At 38.7% G+C, this 25,018-nt stretch overlaps 1 long non-coding RNA gene across 1 annotated transcript in view; it reads right to left on the minus strand.

The window, feature by feature from the left end:
• The window catches only part of LOC144295515 (uncharacterized), a 94,795-nt gene that overhangs the window by 13,282 nt on the left and 56,495 nt on the right, over positions 1–25,018 (minus strand). The window lies entirely within an intron of this gene.

The raw sequence follows: 25,018 nt of genomic DNA on the forward strand, positions 1-25,018 counted from the left end.
ACTTCTTTATGATCTTACAGAAAACAGGCTTTGCTATCAAATTTTTAGGCCCTGGTTTAGGTAGGAATGTCCTATAGGCTAATTCTTTTGAAATTGAAAATATTTGTGTTTGTTGATAGTTTCAAAATTTCAAACATTTTAGGAATTCAGAAATTTAATATGAAAGCAAAGTATTGAAAAGCATTTCTTTTTTCTTCTCTGTTGTTAAACTAGAACTGCAAATTCCCTTATTACTGGTAGATGGCAGCCCTGTGCTGCTGGTAAGAAAAAACAAGGACTGAGTTACAGCCAACAGTTTCTTTCATTCTGGATTTGATCAATGAGCAGGTTACTATCATGAAAACCCCAAAGATGGGAGCTTTTAGATAGCCTGACAAATTTCATTGTTGAAATGGATAATAATGAAGAGATAGCTTACATTAGTGTTTTCACAAAATATTCCAAAATGATAGGGATTTAGAATGAGAAGGCATGAGCTTATGTCTGGTGTCCTCCATCTAGAAGCTGCAAGTCTTTAAAAGGAGTCACTCTGAGCTTAAAATGTATGCAATCTGTAAAGTAGATTTAAAAATAAGAACTTTCCTCATGAGCTTGTTTATAGGGTTAACTTAGTGGTTGCTGGAAAGTATTGCTGTTAAGCTTTTTCATCAAGAGTGCTTATTTTAAACAGAATTAATTCTTACTTGTCAGGGTAGAATTGTAGCCCTAAATAAAGTTTAGAAATAAAATGTCAATAAGGTCTTCCTGTGTGGTTTTGCAAATGAATCTCTTCCACTCCAGAGGGTACTATTTGTGTATATGTAAAACTGAAGGTTCAAGTGACTTCCCATTATGTAAATTTTCTAAGTTTATTTACTAACATAAAATCTTGAGATCTGTGTCTTGTTTATAATAAGCATTCAAAACCTGCACATTTTTATCAATATGCAGGGGCCAGAAACTTCATAAGACTGGTAGCATTTTATCATCTTCACAAAACCCTTTTGAAGTTGTATCAGATCTCCAATTCATATTTGTGAAAAATGGTCTTTGCAAAGGTAAAGAACTTTCCTAAGGTCACCTACCTTGTAAATGGAAGAGCCAGATTTTAAACTCAAGTCTTATCTTCCGTGACACAAATGAATTGTGATTTAAGGAAAATTGCTTCATGTCTATGAACTTGCAGAGATTAATATATCATTTGAGTGGACTACATTTTCTGGCCAACCATAATACTGTGCTGCCTCTCTAAGATAAGTAAGACTCTATAGCTATTTTGCTACTAATGAAGGATGTTGAATAAGAGTTTTCTATTGACTGACATCCTAAACCATGAATAGAGATGCCTGATGCTTCTTTTACTAAGAAATGACCAAAATGTTCTTTTGAGCTTTCAGACCAATATCTTTCAGTTTCTATACAAAGAAAGTACAAATGGGGGAGTCCTGGAAGAGAGTCAAAAGCCTAGAGAGCATGTTCTTTGGCTGTTGTGTATCTCTCTCAAGCAAATAGAAGAGTTTGTAGAGATCAAGGTTGCATATCTGAAAAAGACATTGAAAACATGTTCTCTTGGTGGATGCTTGCTAAGGTATAGAAACTCTGCAATTTAGTGAAAGCCATTTGAAGAATTTCACTTAGGCTGGAAGCACAAAGTACAGGCAATGTAGGATATACTTAAACACAAACTGGTGTCTGTTTATTGCCTGAGCAGTTTTGAAGGTGGAGTAGTTGAACAAGTCCTATAGGGCTTTATATTCTAAAGTAAATGTTTTGATTGAATTCAAGGAATATGGAAAGCTGTAGACTTTTTTTTTTTTTTTTTTTAAGAGAGAGAGAGTTGGCATGATTTAGCCACTGCATGGAGGTAAGGCTATCACATAGAATAAAAACTAGGATATCTTCAGGAGATTATTGCAATGAATTGTATGGTTTTACCTAGGGTGGCAGCGCCTCATATTCACATTTCTTCCTCTTCCCATTTTTTAACATTACCTTAGGAATTAGATGAAGATAATCATAATCATATATTTTTAGTCAAACTAGTTCTTACTAGCATATGAATAATCAAAGATTTAAAATAGTCAATAAGAGAAAATGGGTTATGTGATTTTATGCTTACTGGGTGAAGTGCTTTTGATTTGAAGGAAACTTGACAATATACAAAACTTTCCCTTTCTCTCCTGCCAACAGATTAGGCATTTGTCATCTCCTTGGCACTCCACACTTGCTAGGAGAGATGGGAAGAGATCTACAGTTGTCCTAAAGATAAAGATACTTTTGATGATCATAACTACGTCTCCATAGTTAAGCAAAACCAAAGCCTTATAATTTTAGAAAAACACTTTTCTTACACGAGAATTTCACTGACTTTGTTTTGCTACGTCACTTATTGGCTTCAGCTCCCATTTCAAATTTCTTACTGAAGTCTTTCTTCCAGCTATATATTTTATTTTTACATCTCTTTTTCTTGGCAACTTAATATTATTGGTGATGTTATCAGGTCCCTTATAGGTCAGTGCTTGTCCTTCAGTCTAACTGGTCTAGTTGTGTGCTGTAGCTACTAGTGTGCTAGTTTTGCCTATTCACTTTATATTTTTGTGTTTAAGATGGACCTTGCACTATTTATTTGACCAGTTGTTAAATATAAGCTAGGATATATCCAAGTCTTCAATGAGATAATGGCCCTGCAGAGAGTTGGTCCATCTGGTATTTTCAGGGCTATGTAAAAAATAAGAAAGCTCTCAGCTATATTTTGTTTGAATATATTTAATTGGCAAGCAAGGATAATTTTCCAAATGGAACTAGGATCAACCAAAAACTTCACAGGATTCATCACAAGATCAGGCAGTATTATTACTCTTCCTGCCTGCAGTAGTTTTGAATAAAGAAATTCTTTGGTGTTGAGTATGTGTTATATAGGATATCAGGTACATTATATTCATTTTTTTTTAGATTGTATTTATTTATTCATGAGAGACACACACACACACACAGAGAAGCAGAGACACAGGCAGAGGGAGAAGCAGGCTCCATGCAGGGAGCCCGACACGGGACTCGATCCCAGGTCTCCAGGATCACACCCTGGGCCAAAGGCAGGTGCTAAACCACTGAGCCACCCAGGGATCCCCGGTACATGATATTCAGATAGAGAAATTAGACAATGGGAAACATTTTCCAGTTGATATCCTCCTGAATCAGTATCCTCAGTTGAGTCCTACTGACAGTTTAAAAACCATACAGATATTAAGGATGTCAAGGAGACTCTTGCAAATTAACTTCTATTACATGATCAGGAGAAAAGAACTGAAGAAAGTAAGCAGATCATTAATCTTTGAATTTGTCTTGAGGTCACCTCTGTTGGAGGTGGGAGCTTGGGAAGTAAGTAGGAAGTCTGAGAAACCTCACATATAGATATGCTAATGCAGAAAGCCATAGGAAAGGAATGTTGTATCATTCACTACTAATTGCATAATACTGAATTTTATGGTGGAGAAAGCTATAATTTTCTTTTAACATAAGTGGTCTTTAAGCAAAAGAAAAAAGTAGCATTGTCTTCTTCTACTCCCTGGATGAATGAAAGAATTCATATTGTGTTTCTGGAAAGAGAAGCAGTAGTTACCAGCATGAGCTTTGTAGTCAAGTGAATATGGCTATGCTCCTAACTCCCTGATGTATTGCATAGAAAAGTTACTTAACTTTCCTAAAACTCATTTTTCTCATCTGCAAAATGAGGATTATAATACATAATCACATTATTTTCAGGATAAGTGAGAAAATACTTGTAAGTTGCTCAATGCAGAGAATAAACACTAGCTGTTAACAATCATTAAGTTAATCCTTTAACTATGAGATGAAAATTGTTTCTCTCTTTGCTGGTTAAGAACATTCAGAATCAGAAAACTCAGGAAGAGAAAATGAATATCTTGGATATGACGTCTTTGTTGCAATTTGCTCTAATCAGTCTGTCCTTCAAACTTAGTGGTTATCAACCCTAATATATACTAAAATTACTTGGGTGGGAGAAGTCTTAAAAAACACCAGTGCCAGATCATTCTGATCAAATAAAACGTGAGTTAGGTGATTGTGCATCAGGGATCAAGAATCACTACTTAAACTCACTATGATTCATTTGTGCCCAGCATCTGAAGACATTCTGTTTACAGCAGAAGCACTTTTCCTATGAAGACTTCACTCTCAGCAGGGTTGCAAGTGTAGGATGAATAGTTACATTTTCAGAGGTTAATATTTTAAAATAGTATTGGTTTTGAAGAGGAAAAGAGGGAATTGTTTCTATGGCTTCTGAACTAGGTGCCATAAACATTACGATAAATCCTGGTTATCCTCTTCCTTCACTTTTTGTTTTTAGAAATGTTTCCTTAACATTTCTAACCTATTCACTCGTCTCAAAATGTAGTCAATGAAATAAATAAATATGAATGTACAATGTCATGGGTTATGGTAAAGATGTGTTCAAATGCCAACACAAAGAAGAGGTATTAGAGAAGACTTTTGAAAGAGATCATACTAAAGTTCACTTATTCACTTATTTATTAAAAACAAGTTCTGGTAGACTCTGACATGAAAACTACCAGGAAGACAAATGTTGTCCTTTACATCATGGAATCTATAATTTAGAAATCTTGACAGAAGTGTAAAGTTAGTTTAAAAAGTGAAAAGAAAGAACAGCATGTGGGTTAGTTAGCATAGATATGTAAATGCAAAGGGTTTTGGGGAGAAATAGTATAAAATGGAGAAAGCGAGGAGGGGCAAGAGGATGGAAGAGTAGGGTCCTCAACTCACCGGGCCCCACCAACTTACCTGGATAACTTTCAAAACATCCTGAAAACCTAAGAATTTGATCTGAGATTTAAAGAGAGAACAACCGGAATGCTACAGAGAGAAAAGTTTTCCCTTCTAGGTAGAGGTAGAAAGGCAGAAAATAAATAAATAAAAAAGAATAAAGTGGGGAAGGGGCACCACAAGTAGCCAGCCTAAAGCAGAATGGTGAGAGCCTGAGGACAGGAAAGCCCAGCCCTGGAGAAGTGGGAACTTTAAAAATCTGCACTGGAGTTTTCCTGGATGGAAAAGTGCTTAGAGGGGAAATTGGGCAGAATGGCAGGAAGGGCAGTGAAACCTCAAGATTCCCCAAGTCACTATTAGAGGAGGGGTGGCCTGGGGAAAGCACATCCACAAACTGCAGTCCAATATCGGTAAAAGGCTGGAGCACTGCAGCCCTCCGGGGCATTGGAAGAAGCCAGTCAGTGTACCTCTGCCTGGGTACACACACACCTGAGAATCAGGGCACCAGACCCCTCCCTCAGAAGACCAGCTGTAAGAACAAGGGAAGAGCAAATTTATTTACCAAACAATTTTGGAAAGCTCCAGGACCGAGAGAAAATAGTACATAGAACTAGAGGGTACTTTCTTTTCTTTTCTTTTTTCCACTACAACTCATTTTTATATCAAACTAAATATTTCCAATATTTTTTCCTTTCCACCTTTTCAATATTTTGCCAATTCTTCATTTTTAAGCTTTTTTCCTTCCTGACTTTCATATTTCTACAATTAGATGTCTTAGAGGTATTTTCCACTTCTGAATTCCCTTCAATGTAGTCAATTTAATTTGGGGAGATATATGAGATTGAAGTTTTTGTTTTGTGTTTTTTTGTTTTGTTTTATTTTCTCTGCCTCATTTTGTACTACAATGTCAGAAGTTAATACCTAAAACATGACCAGCATGCACCCAGAACCAAGTGGAATACCGTGTTGATTCATTCTGTGAGATTATATTCTCTCTTCCTTCCCATTCTGCCCTTCTCTTTTATCTCATTTATGTTTTTGTGGGCAGTGTTGGGGCTTTCTATAAGTATTGCAGGTTTATATAAATTTTGTCTTGAGCATCTTCTAACACACAGAACAAAATACACTCAGAACCAAGATCACCCTCTAGGACCCCTCAGGTAGACTACATTCCACTACCACTTCTTCACTACCACCATCCCCCAGTCTGCCCCTCCTTTTCTCTTTTTTTATCATTTTCCTCTTGCATTTTTTTTCTTTTTTTCTTTTTTTTCCTTCTTTAAGACTTTTGGCCTTTTATTATTTACTACTTTCTTATAAAATCTGTTTATCACTTTAGTGGTCCTCTTGTTTCATTTTGTGCTGATCTTTTTCATTTTCTGGCCTCTGAACTCTTTAGAATCACCTAGGATGTATTTTCTTAGGTCTTGTTTGATATTTTTGACTCAGCCCGCTCATATAGCCACTCTGCACTGGACAAAATAACTAGAAGGAAGAATTTACCACAAAAGAAAGAAACAGGAACAGTAATCTCTGTCACAGAGTTACAGAATATGGACTTCAGTACAATGTCAGAAAGTCAATTCAGAAGTACAATTATAAAGCTATTGGTGGCTTGGAAAAAAGCATAAAGCACTCTAGGGACTTCATTAGTGCAGAATTGACATCTAATCAGGGTGAAATTAAAAATAGATTAAATGATATGCAATCCAAACTGGGTGTCCTAACTGCTAGGGTTAATGAGGTGGAAGAAAGAGTGAGCAACATAGAAGACAAGTTGAAGCTGAGGAAAAAAGAAAAAAACAAGAGACTGAGAAAAGGCTTAGGGAAATAAATGATAGCCTGAGAAGGAAGAATTTAGGTATAATTGGGGTTCCAGAAGAGACTAAGAGGGAGAGAGGACCACAAAGTATATTTGAACAAATCATAGCTGAGAACTTCCCTAATTTGGGGATGGAAACAGGCATTCACATCCAAGAGATAGAGAGGGCCTCTCCAAAAATCAATAAAAACCATTCAACACCTAGACATTTAATAGTGAAACTTGAAAACTCCAAGATAAAGAGAAAATCCCTAAAGCAGCATGAGACAAGATTCTTAACTTATATGGAGAGAAATATCAGATTAACAGCAGACCTCTCCACAGAAACCTGGCAGTCCAGAAAGGGCTAGCATGATATATTCAGGGCACTAAATGAGAAGAGCATGCAGCCAAGAATACTTTATCCAGCAAGCCTGTCATTCAGAATAGAGGGAGAGATAAAGAGCTTCCAAGATAGGCAGAAACTGAAAGAATATGTAACCAAAAAACATACACTGCAAGAAATATTAAGGGGGACCCTGTAAAAGAAATAGGAAACCCAAAGAAATAATCCACAAAACAGGGACTGAATAGACATTATGATGACACTAAATTGATATATTTCAATAATTACTCTGAATATAAATAGACTAAATGATCCCATCAAAAGATGCAGGATATCAGACTGGATAAAAAAGCAAGACCCATCTATATGCTGTCTACAAGAGACTCATTTTAGACCTAAGGACACCTCCAGCCTGAACAGGAAGGGGTGGAGAACCATTTACCATTCAAGAGGTCCTCAAAAGAAAGCGGGGGTAGCAATCCTCATATCAGATAAATTAAGGTTGGTACCAAAGACTGTAGTAAGAGATGAAGAGGAACAGGCACTATATCATACTTAAAGGATCTATCCAACAAGAGGAACTAAGAATCATGAATATTTATGCCCCTAATGTGGGAGCTGCCAAGTATATCAATCAATTAATAACCAAAGTAGAGAGATACTTAGATAATAATACACTTATACTGGGAGACTTCAACATGGCACTTTCTGCAAATGTCAGATTTTCTAAGCAGAACATTAGCAAGGAAACAAGAGTCTTAAATGATACACTGGATCAGATGGATTTCACAAATATATACAGAACTTTCCATACGAATGCAATAGAATACTTTCTTCTCAAGTGCACATGGAACATTTTCCAGAATAGACCACATATTGGGTCACAAATCAGGTCTTAACCGATAGCAGAAGATTGGGATCATCCCCTGTATATTTTCAAACCACAATGCTTTAAAACTAGAACTCAATCAGAAGAAGAATTTTGGAGGAAACTCAAACACGTGGAGGTTAAAGACCATCCTTCTAAAAGATGAAAGGGTCAGCCAGGAAATTAGAGAATTAAAAAGATTCACGGAAACTAACTAAAATGAAGATACAAACGTAAAAATTCTTTGGGATACAGCAAAAGCGATCATAAGAGGGAAATACATCACAATATAAGCCTCCCTCCAAAAATTGGAAAAACCTCAGATACACAAGCTAACCTCCCACCTAAAGGATCTGGAGAAAGAACAGCAAGTAAAACCTACACTCAGCAGAAGAAGAAAGTTAATAAAGATTCGAGCAGACCTCAATGAAATAGAGACCAGAAGAACTGTAGAATAGATCAACAAAACCAGAAGTTGGTTCTTTGAAAGAATTAAAGAGATAAATAAACCACTAGCGAGCCTTATTAAAAAGAAAAAAAAAACACTCAATAAAATCACGAATGGAAGAGGAGAAATCACAACCAATACCAAGGAAATACAAATGATTCTAATGACATGTAATGAGCATCTATATGTCAATAAATTAGGCAATCTAGAAGAAATGGACCCATTTCTGGAAAACCACAAACTACCAAAATTGGAACAGGAAGAAATAGAAAACATGAACAGGCCAATAACCAGGGAGGAAATTGAAGCAATCATCAAAAGCCTCCCAAAACACAACAGTCCAGGGTGAGTTGGCTTCCCAGGGTAATTCTATCAAACGTTTAAAGAAGAAATGATACCTATTCTAGTAAAGCTGTTAGGAAAGATAGAAAGGGAAGGAATAATTCCAAACACATTTTTTGAGGCCAGAATTACCTTGATTCCAAAATCAGACAAAGACCACACCTAAAAGGAAAATTATAGACCAATTTCCCTGATGAACATGGATGCAAAAATTCTCAACAAGATACTAGCCAATAGGATCCAACAGGACATTAAGAAGATTATTCACCATGACCAAGTAGGATTTATCCCCGGGACACAAGGCTGGTTCAACACTCGTAAAACAATCAATGTGATTCATCATATCAGCAAGAGAAAAAACAAGAACCATAGGATCCTCTCAATAGATGCAGGGAAAGCATTTGACAAAATACAGCATCCATTCCTGATCAAAACTCTTCAGAGTGTAGGGATAGAGGGAACATTCCTCGACATCTTAAAAGCCATCTACGAAAAGCTCACAGCAAATATCATTCTCAATGGGGAAAAAAATGAGAGACTTTCCTAAGATCAGGAACATGAGAGGGATGTCCACTCTCACCACTGCTATTCAACATAGTACTATAAGTCATAGCCTCAGCAGTCAGACAACTAAAAGAAATAAAAGGCAATCAAATCAGCAAAGAGAAGCCAAACTCTCCCTTTTCACAGACGATGTGATACTGTACATAGAAAACCCAAAAAAACTCTACTCCAAGATTGCAAGAACTCATACAGCAATTTGGCAGTGTGGCAGGATACAAAATCAATGCCTAGAAATCAGTGGCAACTCTCTACACTAACAATGAGACTGAAGAAAAAGAAATTAAGGAGTCAATCCCATTTACAACTGCACCGAAAAGCATAAGATACTTAGGTAAGATACCTAGGAATAAATCTAACCAAAGAGGTAAAAGATCTATACCCTAAAAACTACAGAACACTTCTGAAAGAATTTGAGGAAGACACAAAAAGTTGGAAAAGCATTCCATGCTCATGGATTGGAAGGGTAAATATTGTGAAAATGTCTATGGTACCCAGGGCAATTTACACATTTAATGCAATCCCTATCAAAATACTATAGGTTTTCTTCAGAGAGCTTGAAAAAATAATCTTAAGATTTGTGTGGAATCAGAAAAGACCCCGAATAGCCAGGGGGAATATTGAGAAAGAAAACCAGAGCTGGGTGTATCACATTACTGGATTTCAAGTGGTGTTATAAAGCTGTGATCATCAAGATAGATGGTATGGTGCTGGCACAAAAACAGACACATAGATCAATGGAACAGAATAGAGAATCCAGAAATGGGCCCTCAACAATATGGTCAACTAATATTCAACAAAGCAGGAAAGACTATCCACTGGATAAATGACAGTCTCTTCAATAAATGGTGCTGGGAAGATTGGACATCCACATGCAGAAGAATGAAACTAGACCACTCTCTTATACCACACACAAAGATACACTCAAAATGGTTGAAAGATCTAAATGTGAGACAAGAATCCATCAAAATCCTAGAGAAGAACACAGGCAACACCCTTTTTGAACTTGGTTACAGTAACTTCTTGCAAGATACGTCTATGAAGGCAAGAGAAGCAAAAGCAAAAATGAACTATTGGGACTCCATCAAGATAAAAAGCTTCTGCACAGCTAAAGAATTAGTCAACAAAACTAAAAGACAACCTACAGATTGGGAGAAGATATTTGCAAATGACCTATCAGATAAAGGGCTAGTTTCCAAGACCTATAAAGAACTTATTCAACTCAACAGCAAAGAAACAAATAATCCAATCATGAAATGGGCAGAAGACATGAACAGAAATTTCACCAAATAAGACATAGACATGGCCAACAAGCACATGAGAAAATGCTCCTCATCACTTGCCATCAGGGAAATACAAATTAAAACCACAATGAGACACCACCTCACATCAGTGAGAATGGGGAAAATTAACAAGACAGGAAACAACAAATGTTGGAGAGGATGTGGAGAAAGGGGAACCCTCTTGCACTGTTGGTGGGAATGTGAACTGGTGCAGCCACTCTAGAAAACTGTGTGGAGGTTCCTCAAAGAGTTAAAAATAGAGCAACCCTGTGACCCTGCAATTGCACTATTGGGTAGTTATCCAAAAATACAGATGCAGTGAAATGCCAGGACACCTGCATCCCAATGTTTCTAGCAGCAATGTCCACAATAGCCACATTGTGGAAGGAGCCAAGAAGTCATTTGATTGAAGAATGGATAAAGACAATATGGTCTATACAGAGAGGATGAATACACACCATCTGCTTCAACATGGATAAAACTGGAAGGTATTATGCTGAGTGAAATAAATCAATTAGAGAAGGACAATCATCATATGGTTTCACTCATATGGGGAATATAAGAAATAGTGAAAGGGATTATAAGGGAATGGAGGAAAAGTGATGGGGAAAAATTAGAGAATGTGACAAACCATGAGAGACTCCTAACTCTGAGAAATGAACAAAGGGTTTTGGAAGGGGATGTGGGCAGAGGAATGGGGTGAATGGGTGATGGGAACTGAGGAGGGCACTTGATGAGATGAGCACTGGGTGTTATACTATATGTTGGCAAATCGAACTTCAATTAAAAAATTGGACAAAGGAAATAAGAAATGGGGATTGGCTATCATTGCTAATCTGTGAGATTTAAACTTGATTCTAAAGGTTTGATCTATGGGCCTTTAATATTCTTATGAGAATTCCTAATTTACAAGTGAAGTAAGTAGATTTTACAGAAGGCCATAGACTAATTCTGGTGGGATATGATGGACCCATACACTAAGGCAGTGACAATAAATTTGGGAATGATTGAGATTACTTTAATGTGTTCAGAAGTTGAAATATAATGGATGTGATAAGTGCCTATAACTGATGGGGACATGAGAGAATAGAAAACTTTAAGGTTTTTGGGCGGACTTCAGAGTAAGTAGTGACCAAAATAAATGGCAACAAAGAAAACCAGATTAGGAGCTGAATTGAGAGAAAATGAATCGCACATCAAATGCCTGAGGAGAAATAACATGGTTAGTATCCCTAGGCATCAGTTTTAGTGCTTAGAGAGAGGGATGTAGTCAGGTAAGTGATACAGATTTCTTAAAATTAGCCCTCTTTGTTAGATATACAAATACTACTTGGGGACATTCAAACTCTACAAAAACAGATAGTCTACATGCAGAAACTGTGGCCTAGTTTTTCTAAGAAGCTTCATTTAGATACAAACCTTGTGGTATATGTGCCAGATATTAAACATATAAACTGCACATGGACCTGGAGAATTCCTAAAAAGTCTTAAATTACAAGCATTGATATGTTAATACAAGTGGGTAAAAGTGATGACCTTTATTCTGCCTTCACATGAAAGTGCCACCTCTCTTTAATTCTTGCTTTGTAGTTGTCCTAACACGGGATTGAACTTTAGTCCTCTCCAAGTACCACACTGGGTAAATCCTTATCTAGGTAATTCTTTGTTTTTTTCTTAGGCTTTCTCTCATTATCAGCATAAATTCAATGTTATGTGTTGTTGAAACAAGAAAAAGATCCTCTGAGGATTATTAAGGGCACTGCCATTTCATATTGGCATATCTGATAATCTGATATTCTTATTTTTTAAACTATTCTGAGTAACAATCTTGAATGACAAAAAACTATATTACTGTGGCATAAGTCCCAATAGAAGTATTAAACAGGCTACCCCTACTCATTATGATGGACTAACTGAACACATTCACATTACAACCTGGCCAGTTTTCCATAATGGTAATTCCATGTAGAGTTACCCTTCTTTGCTTTCACAAACACTAGTTGTTGGCTGTAGTAGGTGTATACCTACGTGGATCAGAGTATGAGTGTATTTACATACCAATAAATACTTGAAATAGTAGTATTGATTTCATATTGATTTCACATATTCTTATATTATCTAATCAGTAAGGTCTTGGCTGAGAAAGATAATAATATGACAATATCTTTTTACCCATATTTTGTATTGAAAAATATTTATGGGGATGCCTTGGATGGTTCAGTGGTTGAGTGTCTGCCTTCGGCTCAGGGTGTGATCCCACAGTCTGGGGATGGAGTCCCACATCAGGCACCCCATGAAGAGCCTGCCTCTCCATCTGTCTGTGTCTCTGCCTCTCTCTCTGTGTCTCTAATGAATAAATAAATAAAATGTTTTAAGGGAGGAGCAAGACGGCGGAAGAGCAGGGTCTCCAAATCACCTGTCTCCACCAAACTACCTAGAAAACCTTCAAATTATCCTGAAAATCTATGAATTCGGCCTGAGATTTAAAGAGAGACCAGCTGGAATGCTACAGTGAGAAGAGTTCGGCTTCTATCAAGGTAGGAAGACGGGTGGGGGGGGAGAATTAAAGACACAAAAGGCCTCCAAGGGGGAGGGGCCCGCGAGGAGCCGGGCTGAGGCCGGGGCGAGTGTCCCCAGGACAGGAGAGCCCCGTCCCGGAGGAGCAGGAGCTGCACCGACCTTCCCGGGGGAAAGGGGCTCGCGGGGAGGTGGAGCAGGACCCAGGAGGGCGAGGATGCCCTCGGGTTCCCTGAGACAGTAACAGCAACTGCGCGCCCAGGAGAGCGCCCCGAGCTCCCTAAGGGCTGCAGCGCGCACGGCGGGACCCGGAGCAGCTGAAGGGGCTCGGGCGGCGGCTCCGCGGAGGGGGCTGCGCGGCCCCGGGAGCAGCTCGGAGGGGCTCGGGCAGAGGAAGAGGCTCCGTGCGGAGGGGGCTGCGCGGTTCCAGGAGCAGCTCGGAGGGGCTCGGGGGCGGCTCCGCGGAGGGGGCTGCGGGGCGGGAGCGCGAATCCACCAGCGCAGGCTCCGGAGCACAGGGCGCCGGGACACAGCCCAGGATCCCGCCTCCCCCGGGACAGGCAGAGGCCGGGAGGGCCCAGGACAGCGAGGACGCTCCTGCCCCAGCTGAGCAGATCAGCGGCCCCGCCCGGAGCCTCCAGGCCCTGCAGACGGAGTTCCTGCCGGAGCTGAATCCAGGTTTCCAGAGCTGCCCCGCCACTGGGGCTGTTCCTCCTGCGGCCTCACGGGGTAAACAACCCCCACTGAGCCCTGCACCAGGCAGGGGCACAGCAGCTCCCCCAAGTGCTAACACCTGAAAATCAGCACAACAGGCCCCTCCCCCAGAAGATCAGCTAGACTGACAACTTCCAGGAGAAGCCAAGGGACTTAAAGTACACAGAATCAGAAGATACTCCCCGGTGGTTCTTTTTTTGTTTGTTTTTGTTTTTGTTTTTGTTTTTGTTTTTGTTTTGTTTTGCTTTTTGATTTGTTTCCTTCCCCCACCCCCTTTTTTTCTCCTTTCTTTTTCTTTCTCTTTTTCTTCTTTTTTTTTTTGTTTTTTTTTTTTCTTTTTCTTCCCTTTTTTTTTCTCTTTCTCTTTTCTTTCCTTCTTTCTCTCCTCTCTTTTTCTCTTTTTCCCAATACAACTTGCTTTTGGCCACTCTGCACTGAGCAAAATGACTAGAAGGAAAACCTCACCTCAAAAGAAAGAATCAGAAACAGTCCTCTCTCCCACAGAGTTACAAAATCTGGATTACAATTCAATGTCAGAAAGCCAATTCAGAAGCACTATTATACAGCTACTGGTGGCTCTAGAAAAAAGTATAAAGGACTCAAGAGACTTCATGACTGCAGAATTTAGAGCTAATCAGGCAGAAATTAAAAACCAATTGAATGAGATGCAATCCAAACTAGAAGTCCTAACGACGAGGGTTAACGAGGTGGAAGAACGAATGAGTGACCTAGAAGACAAGTTGATAGCAAAGAGGGAAACTGAGGAAAAAAGAGACAAACAATTAAAAGACCATGAAGATAGATTAAGGGAAATAAACGACAGCCTGAGGAAGAAAAACCTACGTTTAATTGGGGTTCCCGAGGGCGCCGAAAGGGACAGAGGGCCAGAATATGTATTTGAACAAATTCTAGCTGAAAACTTTCCTCATCTGGGAAGGGAAACAGGCATTCAGATCCAGGAAATAGAGAGATCCCCCCCTAAAATCAATAAAAACCGTTCAACACCTCGACATTTAATTGTGAAGCTTGCAAATTCCAAAGATAAGGAGAAGATCCTTAAAGCAGCAAGAGACAAGAAATCCCTGACTTTTATGGGGAGGAGTATTAGGGTAACAGCAGACCTCTCCACAGAGACCTGGCAGGCCAGAAAGGGCTGGCAGGATATATTCAGGGTCCTAAATGAGAAGAACATGCAACCAAGAATACTTTATCCAGCAAGGCTCTCATTCAAAATGGAAGGAGAGATAAAGAGCTTCCAAGACAGGCAGCAACTAAAAGAATATGTGACCTCCAAACCAGCTCTGCAAGAAATTTTAAGGGGGACTCTTAAAATTCCCCTTTAAGAAGAAGTTCAGTGGAACAGTCCACAAAAACAAAGACTGAATAGATATCATGATGACACTAAACTCATATCTCTCAATAGTAACTCTGAATGTGAACGGGCTTAATGACCCCATCAAAAGGCGCAGGGTTTCAGACTGGATAAAAAAGCAGGACCCATCTATTTGCTGTCTACAAGAGACTCATTTTAGACAGAAGGACACCTACAGCCTGAAAATAAAAGGTTGGAGAACCATTTACCATTCGAATGGTCCTCAAAAGAAAGCAGGGGTAGCCATCCTTATATCAGATAAACTAAAATTTACCCCAAAGACTGTAGTGAGAGATGAAGAGGGACACTATATCATACTTAAAGGATCTATTCAACAAGAGGACTTAACAATCCTCAATATATATGCTCCGAATGTGGGAGCTGCCAAATATATAAATCAATTATTAACCAAAGTGAAGAAATACTTAGATAATAATACACTTATACTTGGTGACTTCAATCTAGCTCTTTCTATACTCGATAGGTCTTCTAAGCAAAACATCTCCAAAGAAACGAGAGCTTTAAATGATACACTGGACCAGATGGATTTCACAGATATCTACAGAACTTTACATCCAAACTCAACTGAATACACATTCTTCTCAAGCGCACATGGAACTTTCTCCAGAATAGACCACATATTGGGTCACAAATCGGGTCTGAACCGATACCAAAAGATTGGGATCGTCCCCTGCATATTCTCAGACCATAATGCCTTGAAATTAGAACTAAATCACAACAAGAAGTTTGGAAGGACCTCAAACACGTGGAGGTTAAGGACCATCCTGCTAAAAGATAAAAGGGTCAACCAGGAAATTAAGGAAGAATTAAAAAGATTCATGGAAACTAATGAGAATGAAGATACAACCGTTCAAAATCTTTGGGATGCAGCAAAAGCAGTCCTAAGGGGGAAATACATCGCAATACAAGCATCCATTCAAAAACTGGAAAGAACTCAAATACAAAAGCTAACCTTACACATAAAGGAGCTAGAGAAAAAACAGCAAATAGATCCTACACCCAAGAGAAGAAGGGAGTTAATAAAGATTCGAGCAGAACTCAACGAAATCGAGACCAGAAGAACTGTGGAACAGATCAACAGAACCAGGAGTTGGTTCTTTGAAAGAATTAATAAGATAGATAAACCATTAGCCAGCCTTATTAAAAAGAAGAGAGAGAAGACTCAAATTAATAAAATCATGAATGAGAAAGGAGAGATCACTACCAACACCAAGGAAATACAAACGATTTTAAAAACATATTATGAACAGCTATACGCCAATAAATTAGGCAATCTAGAAGAAATGGACGCATTCCTGGAAAGCCACAAACTACCAAAACTGGAACAGGAAGAAATAGAAAACCTTAACAGGCCAATAACCAGGGAGGAAATTGAAGCAGTCATCAAAAACCTCCCAAGACACAAGAGTCCAGGGCCAGATGGCTTCCCAGGAGAATTTTATCAAACGTTTAAAGAAGAAATCATACCTATTCTCCTAAAGCTGTTTGGAAAGATAGAAAGAGATGGAGTACTTCCAAATTCGTTCTATGAAGCCAGCATCACCTTAATTCCAAAACCAGACAAAGACCCCGCCAAAAAGGAGATTTACAGACCAATATCCCTGATGAACATGGATGCAAAAATTCTCAACAAGATACTGGCCAATAGGATCCAACAGTAAGTACATTAAGAAAATTATTCACCATGACCAAGTAGGATTTATCCCTGGGACACAAGGCTGGTTCAACACCCATAAAACAATCAATGTGATTCATCATATCAGCAAGAGAAAAACCAAGAACCATATGATCCTCTCATTGGATGCAGAGAAAGCATTTGACAAAATACAGCATCCATTCCTGATTAAAACTCTTCAGAGTGTAGGGATAGAGGGAACATTCCTCGACATCTTAAAAGCCATCTATGAAAAGCCCACAGCAAATATCATTCTCAATGGGGAAGCACTGGGAGCCTTTCCCCTAAGATCAGGAACAAGACAGGGATGTCCACTCTCACCACTGCTATTCAACATAGTACTGGAAGTCCTAGCCTCAGCAATCAGACAACAAAAAGACATTAAAGGCATTCAAATTGGCAAAGAAGAAGTCAAACTCTCTCTCTTCACCGATGACATGATACTCTACATAGAAAACCCAAAAGTCTCCACCCCAAGATTGCTAGAACTCATACAGCAATTCGGTAGCATGGCAGGATACAAAATCAATGCCCAGAAGTCAGTGGCATTTCTATACACTAACAATGAGACTGAAGAAAGAGAAATTAAGGAGTCAATCCCATTTACAATTGCACCCAAAAGCATAAGATACCTAGGAATAAACCTCACCAAAGATGTAAAGGATCTATACCCTCAAAACTATAGAACACTTCTGAAAGAAATTGAGGAAGACACAAAGAGATGGAAAAATATTCCATGCTCATGGATTGGCAGAATTAATATTGTGAAAATGTCAATGTTACCCAGGGCAATGTACACATTTAATGCAATCCCTATCAAAATACCATGGACTTTCTTCAGAGAGTTAGAACAAATTATTTTAAGATTTGTGTGGAATCAGAAAAGACCCCGAATAGCCAGGGGAATTTTAAAAAAGAAAACCATATCTGGGGGCATCACAATGCCAGATTTCAGGTTGTACTACAAAGCTGTGGTCATCAAGACAGTGTGGTACTGGCACAAAAACAGACACATAGATCAGTGGAACAGAATAGAGAATCCAGAAGTGGACCCTGAACTTTATGGGCAACTAATATTCGATAAAGGAGGAAAGACTATCCATTGGAAGAAAGACAGTCTCTTCAATAAATGGTGCTGGGAAAATTGGACATCCACATGCAGAAGAATGAAACTAGACCACTCTCTTTCACCATACACAAAGATAAACTCAAAATGGATGAAAGATCTAAATGTGAGACAAGATTCCATCAAAATCCTAGAGAAGAACACAGGCAACACCCTTTTTGAACTCGGCCATAGTAACTTCTTGCAAGATACATCCACGAAGGCAAAAGAAACAAAAGCAAAAGTGAACTATTGGGACTTCATCAAGATAAGAAGCTTTTGCACAGCAAAGGATACAGTCAACAAAACTCAAAGACAACCTACAGAATGGGAGAAGATATTTGCAAATGACATATCAGATAAAGGGCTAGTTTCCAAGATCTATAAAGAACTTATTAAACTCAACACCAAAGAAACAAACAATCCAATCATGAAATGGGCAAAAGACATGAACAGAAATCTCACAGAGGAAGACATAGACATGACCAACATGCACATGAGAAAATGCTCTGCATCACTTGCCATCAGGGAAATACAAATCAAAACTACAATGAGATACCACCTCACACCAGTGAGAATGGGGAAAATTAACAAGGCAGGAAACAACAAATGTTGGAGAGGATGCGGAGAAAAGGGAACCCTCTTACACTGTTGGTGGGAATGTGAACTGGTGCAGCCACTCTGGAAAACTGTGTGGAGGTTCCTCAAACAGTTAAAAATATACCTGCCCTACGACCCAGCAATTGCACTGTTGGGGATTTACCCCAAAGATACAAATGCAATGAAACGCCGGGACACCTGCACCCCGATGTTTATAGCAGCAATGGCCACTATAGCCAAACTGTGGAAGGAGCCTCGGTGTCCAACGAAAGATGAATGGATAAAGAAGTTGTGGTTTATGTATACAATGGAATATTACTCAGCTATTAGAAATGACAAATACCCACCATTTGCTTCAACGTGGATGGAACTGGAGGGTATTATGCTGAGTGAAGTAAGTCAGTCGGAGAAGGACAAACATTATATGTTCTCATTCATTTGGGGAATATAAATAATAGTGAAAGGGAATATAAGGGAAGGGAGAAGAAATGTGTGGGAAATATCAGAAAGGGAGACAGAACGTAAAGACTGCTAACTCTGGGAAACGAACTAGGGGTGGTAGAAGGGGAGGAGGGCGGGGGGTGGGAGTGAATGGGTGACAGGCACTGGGTGTTATTCTGTATGTTAGTAAATTGAACACCAATAAAAAAAATGTTTTAAAAAATATATATTTAGTATATTTCTGATGAGGAGGAAAGAGCAGGAAACATGGAAAATCCTTATAGAATAACTGAATATCCTATTTAACTTGGTGATGAGAACATCAGGGTTTAAATAAGAATTCATTCAAAATTCTTTGAAGATGAAAAACTGAGAAAAAATGTCATATATATATATGAATATGAATAATTTTTCCGGAAGTTTCACTGAGATAAGTGATACCTCAGAATAATGTGTTTTGAGATTTTAGTGAAAAATATTTTTATTGAAAATAATGGATAGCTTGTTCATTCTATAGTCAAGAATAATTCACATATAAGCAGTACCAGTATATCATAAATTTGGTGTCTTTATTTTTTATCCTTTTTGTTTTTAAAGATTCAGTGTTCATATATGAGGTTTGTAGCACAAGAAAAGGAGTCTAAAAAACAGGCCTGGTGCCAGTCTAGAAAAGACCCCACAAAGTGGTATTTATATTGATAAATTAGCCACACCTCATGGTCTGTCTGGCTTTTAGAAACCCAATTTTGCTAGCACACTGAAGAGTGTGTGAGAATGAGTATAAGGCGGGAAACACTATCAACTAACCAACAAGGTTCATGGATTTCTCAGCTTCTATAATCTGTCTTCTTAACATCCAGCCCATAAATGGAAATTAGAGGGATTATAACCTCTCTGAAACAGTGCATATTTCTGAAGTACTAGTAAAATTCTCAAAGGAGTCTGTGGGGAAAATAATAGGTTAGAAATAGTCAAGACAAGGAAACTGCAACATTTTCAATCAAGACTTTCCCTCTCAGAAAGATACCTGGTAATAATTGCTTCTTTCTTGGTTTTTCTCTCCATCTCTGTCACTCTCTCACTTTGTTTTCCTAAATATTTTTTTCTCTTTCTTTTTAGAATAATATTCCTATTGTCTGTAATAGCATATAATGCAGTTGATTAGATTTTTATGTCATTAAATTGTCATATTCCAATTATACAACCCTGAGGTTACTTCCAGATTATCTTGATAGGTGTTTGGGGGGTATTCCTAAACTTCTTAGTAGTTTACATTATATACAAGTTACAAGTTACATTATATCCAGTACTTATCTATTTCACTATTTTAAATCCAAGTATAATCTGGTTTCTGAGTATTCTGATGCATCTCTATGTTGTCATTTGGGGTAAAATTTAACTTTGCCACACAGATAATTTTTCTCCCTTTTAACATAAAATGAATTATGATATACCAGAGAATTTATGGCATTTGTACTAACTACAAAGATTAATGTTTTCATACTGAATTACATTTTGGTTTAGCTCTAGATAGGGATGTCATGATTGATTTCTTTATGCTAGACATAAAATCAGGGAAAAAACGTAAGGAATTACAAAGTACATCATCTATAATCTAATTGAGAACTTTTTTGTTGTTAATTTATAGATGCTGTTTTGAGACTCAGCCATGTTTGTGCATCTCAGTCTGATGTATCCTTGGGGTAAGTCACAGTTAAAACATATTAATTGTTGTTAATTTTACGTTAGATTTAGAAGCTATACATCCTATAATTACAGCATGCATCTACGGCCTCTAACCAGTATTCATTTAGCAAACGTGGAAAAAAATTACTATAAAAATTTAAATGGACTTTGATATATCATAGTTGTGTGGATGAACTAGCAAACTTTATGGAATCAATATATCCAAAGTAACTGCAGTTTTAATATAATATTGAACAATAGAAAACTAAAATAGCAATGGAGAAAGTCTTTTGCCTTATTCTCCTTAAAGATATTATCAGAACATATTGTTTGTACTTAATAGCATTTATTGTTGTCATCCTCTGTATTTATGTAATGTCTACCTTTTCCACTAGATCCTAAAATGCTAGAAAAGTTCTCTTTGTTAGTGTCTCTGCACTGAATAAAGTGATATCATATAGTTGCTACATTTTATAGAATTTGTGTTGGAGTAAAATTGATTGTTCAGTTCATATAGAATTATCCTTTGAAGTTCCATGAGAAATAAGTAAGGCTACTTCTTTAAGTTAGAATTTCACAATTGTATATTTCTTGGCAGACAGTATAGAGAAATGGCTAAGAAATAGAAAGCCTAAGTTTATTTTATAATTATTTTGTATTTGCATATAGTTGACACACACTGTTAATTAGTTTCAGGTGTACAACATAGCGATTGGACAATTTATACATTACACTATGTTTACCAAGTGTAGCTGTCACCTTATGCTACTACAATATCATTGACTATATTTCTTATACTGTGACTGTTATTCCCGTGACGTGTTCATTCCATAACTGGAAGCCTGTATCTCCCACCTCACTTCATCATTTTTCCCATCCCCCATGTTTCTCCCCTCTGGCAACCATTAGTTCTCTGTATATATAGATCTGATTATACTTTTTGTTTGTTTATTCACCAGTTTTGCCTTTTATTTATTTCATTTTTTATTATTTCTTAAGATTTTACATTTTATTTATTTATTCATGAGAGACACACAGAGAGAGGCAGAGACATAGGCTGAGGGATAAGCAGGCTCCCTGCAGGGAGCTTGATGCAGACTCAATCCCAGGACCCTGGAATCACAACCTGAGCCAAAGGCAGATACTCAACCACTGAGCCACCAGGCACCCCCTGTTTTGTTTTTTAAGATTCCACATATGAGTTGAAATCACTATGTATTTGTCTTTCTCAGTTTGGCTTATTTCACTTAGTATAATACCCTCTAGGTCTATTAGTATTGTGGCAAATGGCATATTATCCTTTTTTTATGGCTGCAGAATATTCTGCTGTGTTTATCTTCTTTTTTATCAATTTATTTATCAAAGGACATTCAGGTTACTTCCAAATCTTGGCTAATGTAAATAATGGTGCAATAAAAATGGCGGTGCATATATCTTTCCAATACTGGCTCTGGAAGGGGCAGGGCAAGATGGTGGAAGAGTAGGGTCCTAAGTCACCTCTCTCCACCAACTTACCTAGATAACTTTCAAATCATCCTGAAAACTTACGAATTCGGCCTGAGATTTAAAGAGAGAACAGCTGGAATGCTACAGAAAGAAGAGTTTGCACTTCTAACAAGGTAGGAAGATGGAAAAAAACAAATAAAAAAAGAATCCAGTGGGGGAGGGGACCCCTTGAGGAGCTGGGCTAAGGCCAGGTGGCGAGAGCCTCCAGAACAGGAAAGGCCAGTCCTGGAGAAGCAGGAACTTTAACAATCTTCCCGGACGGAAAGGCACTCACAGAGAACTTGGGCAGGATCCCAGGAGGGGCAGTGGAGCCCCCAGGTTCCCAGAGTCACTAACAGAGGAAGTGCACCCTCGGAGAGAGTAAGCCACATACCCCAGCCAAGCGCAGTAAAGGGCTGGAGTGCGCACCCAGCAGGGCCTCAGGAGCAGCTCAGGCCGGGGCTCCAGGCAAAGTGCGCTGCACGTCCCCGGAGCAAGATTCCACCAGTGCAGGGCCCAGAGTGGAGGGCGCTGGGGGACACAGCCCAGGATCCTGCATTTCCCCCCCCCCCCCCGCCCCACCCACAACAGGCAGAGGCTGGGAAGGCCCAGGACAGTGAGATCATTCTTGCTGCCGGGAGCCCCGGAGCTGTGCAGATAAGAACCCCCACCCCTGGAGCATCCAGCCAGTGCGGACTGGGAGAATGCAGTAGTTACTGCGGAAGCTGACTCTAGAGCTGGAGAGCTGGCCGCGGCCAGAGGGGTTGTTCCTCCTTGTGTCACCTTGTGCCTGGGAGGGTCAAGGCCACTGGGGAACAGGGGCCTCATGGAATAAACAGCTCCCACTGAGCCCTGCGCCTGGCAGGGGGCAGAGCAGCTCCCCCAGGTGCACATACCTGAGAATCAGCACAGAAGGCCCTTCCCCCAGAAGAACAGCTGGAAGGACAGGGGAAGAGCAAGTTCTTGACCCAGCAGCACTGGAAAGCTCCAGGGAAAGTCAAGGGATTTACAGTATATAGAACCAAAGGATACCCCTCCTTGTTTTGTTTTTGTTTTTGTTTTCTGTTCTTCGTTTTTTTCTTTGTTTCCCTTTTTCTCTCTCTGTCTCTTTTTTTCTTTCTTTTTCCACTACAACTCATTTTTAGCCACTCGGCACTGAGCAAAATCATTAGAAAGAAGAACTCACCACAAAAGAAAGAATCAGAAACATTACTCTCTCCCAAAGAGTTTCAGAATTTGGATTACAATTTGATGTCAGAAAGCCAATTCAGAAGCACAATTATAAAGTTACTGGTGGCTCTGGAAAACATAAAAGATTCAAGAGACTTCATACTGTAGAATTTAGATTTAATCACGCCGAAATGAAAAATCAATTAAATGAGATGCAATCCAAACTGGAGGTCCTAACAATGAGGGTTAATGAGGTAGAAGAAAGAGTGAGTGACGTAGAAGACAAGTTGATGGCAAGGAAGGAAGCTGAGAAAAAAAAAGAGAAAAACAATTAAAAGAGATGAGGAACGTTTAAGGGAAATCAATGACAGCCTCAGAAGGAAAAAACCTATGTTTAATTGGGGTTCCAGAGGGCTCCAAAATGGAAAGAGGACCAAAAAGCATATTTGAACAAATCATAGCTGAGAACTTCCCTAACTTGGAGAGGGAAACAGGCATTCAGATCCAGGAGATAGAGAGATCCCTCCCTAAAAACAATAAAAACTGTTCAACACCTTGACATTTAATAGTGAAACTTGCAAATTCCAAATATAAAGAGAAAATCCTTAAAGCAGCAAGAGACAAGAGATCCCTAACCTTTATGGAGAGAAATATTAGATTAACAGCACCCTCTCCACAGAAACCTGGCAGGCCAAAAAGGGCTGGCAGGATATATTCAGGGTACTAAATGAGAAGACCATGCAGCTAAGGATACTTTATCCAGTAAGGCTCTCATTCAGAATAAAAAGAGAGATAAAGAGCTTCCAAGACAGGCAGAAACTGAAAGAATATGTGACCACCAAAGCAGCTCTGAAAGAAATACTAAGGGGGACTCTGTAAAAGAAAGAGGAAGTCCAAAGAAACAATCCACAAAAACAGGGACTGAATAGGTATTATGATGACACTAAATTCTTATCTTTCAATAGTAACTCTGAATGTGAATGTGCTTAATGACCCTATCAAAGATGCAGGGTTTCAGACTGGATAAAAAAACAAGACTCATCTATTTGCTGAGTACAAGAGACTCATTTTAGACCTAAGAACACCTACTGCATGAAAATGAAAGGTTGGAGAACCATTTATCATTCAAACGGTCCTCAAACAAAAGCAGGGGTAGCAAACCTCATATCAGATAAATTAAGGTTTATCCCAAGGACTGTAGTAAGAGATGAAGAGGGACCCTATATCATACTTAAAGGATCTATCCAACAAGAGGACCTAAAAATCATGAATATTTATGCCCCTAATGTGGGAGCTGCCAAGTATATCAATCAATTAATAACCAAAGTAGAGAGATACTTAGATAATAATACACTTATACTGGGAGACTTCAACAAGGCGCTTTCTGCAAATGACAGATATTCAAGGCAGAACATCAGCAATATTCTAAGCAGAACATCAGCAAAGAAACAAGGATAAATGATACACTGGACCAGATGGATTTTGCAGATATTTACAGAACTTTCCATCCAAATGCAACTGAATACACATTCTTCTCAAGTGCACATGGAACTTTCTCCAGAATAGACTACATACTGGGTCACAAATCATGTCTTAACCAATACCAAAAGGTTGGGATTGTACCCTGTATATTTTCAGACCATAATGCTTTGAAACTTGAACTAAATCACAAGAAGAAATTTGGAAGAAATTCAAATATGTGGAGGTTAAAGAGCATCCTGCTAAAAGATGAAAGGGTCAACCAGGAAATTAGAGAAGAATTGAAAAGATTCGTGGAAACTATTGAGAACAAAGATACAACCAT

This window comes from Canis aureus, chromosome 23 (assembly GCF_053574225.1).
Source record: "Canis aureus isolate CA01 chromosome 23, VMU_Caureus_v.1.0, whole genome shotgun sequence".
NCBI classification, from domain to species: domain Eukaryota; kingdom Metazoa; phylum Chordata; class Mammalia; order Carnivora; family Canidae; genus Canis; species Canis aureus.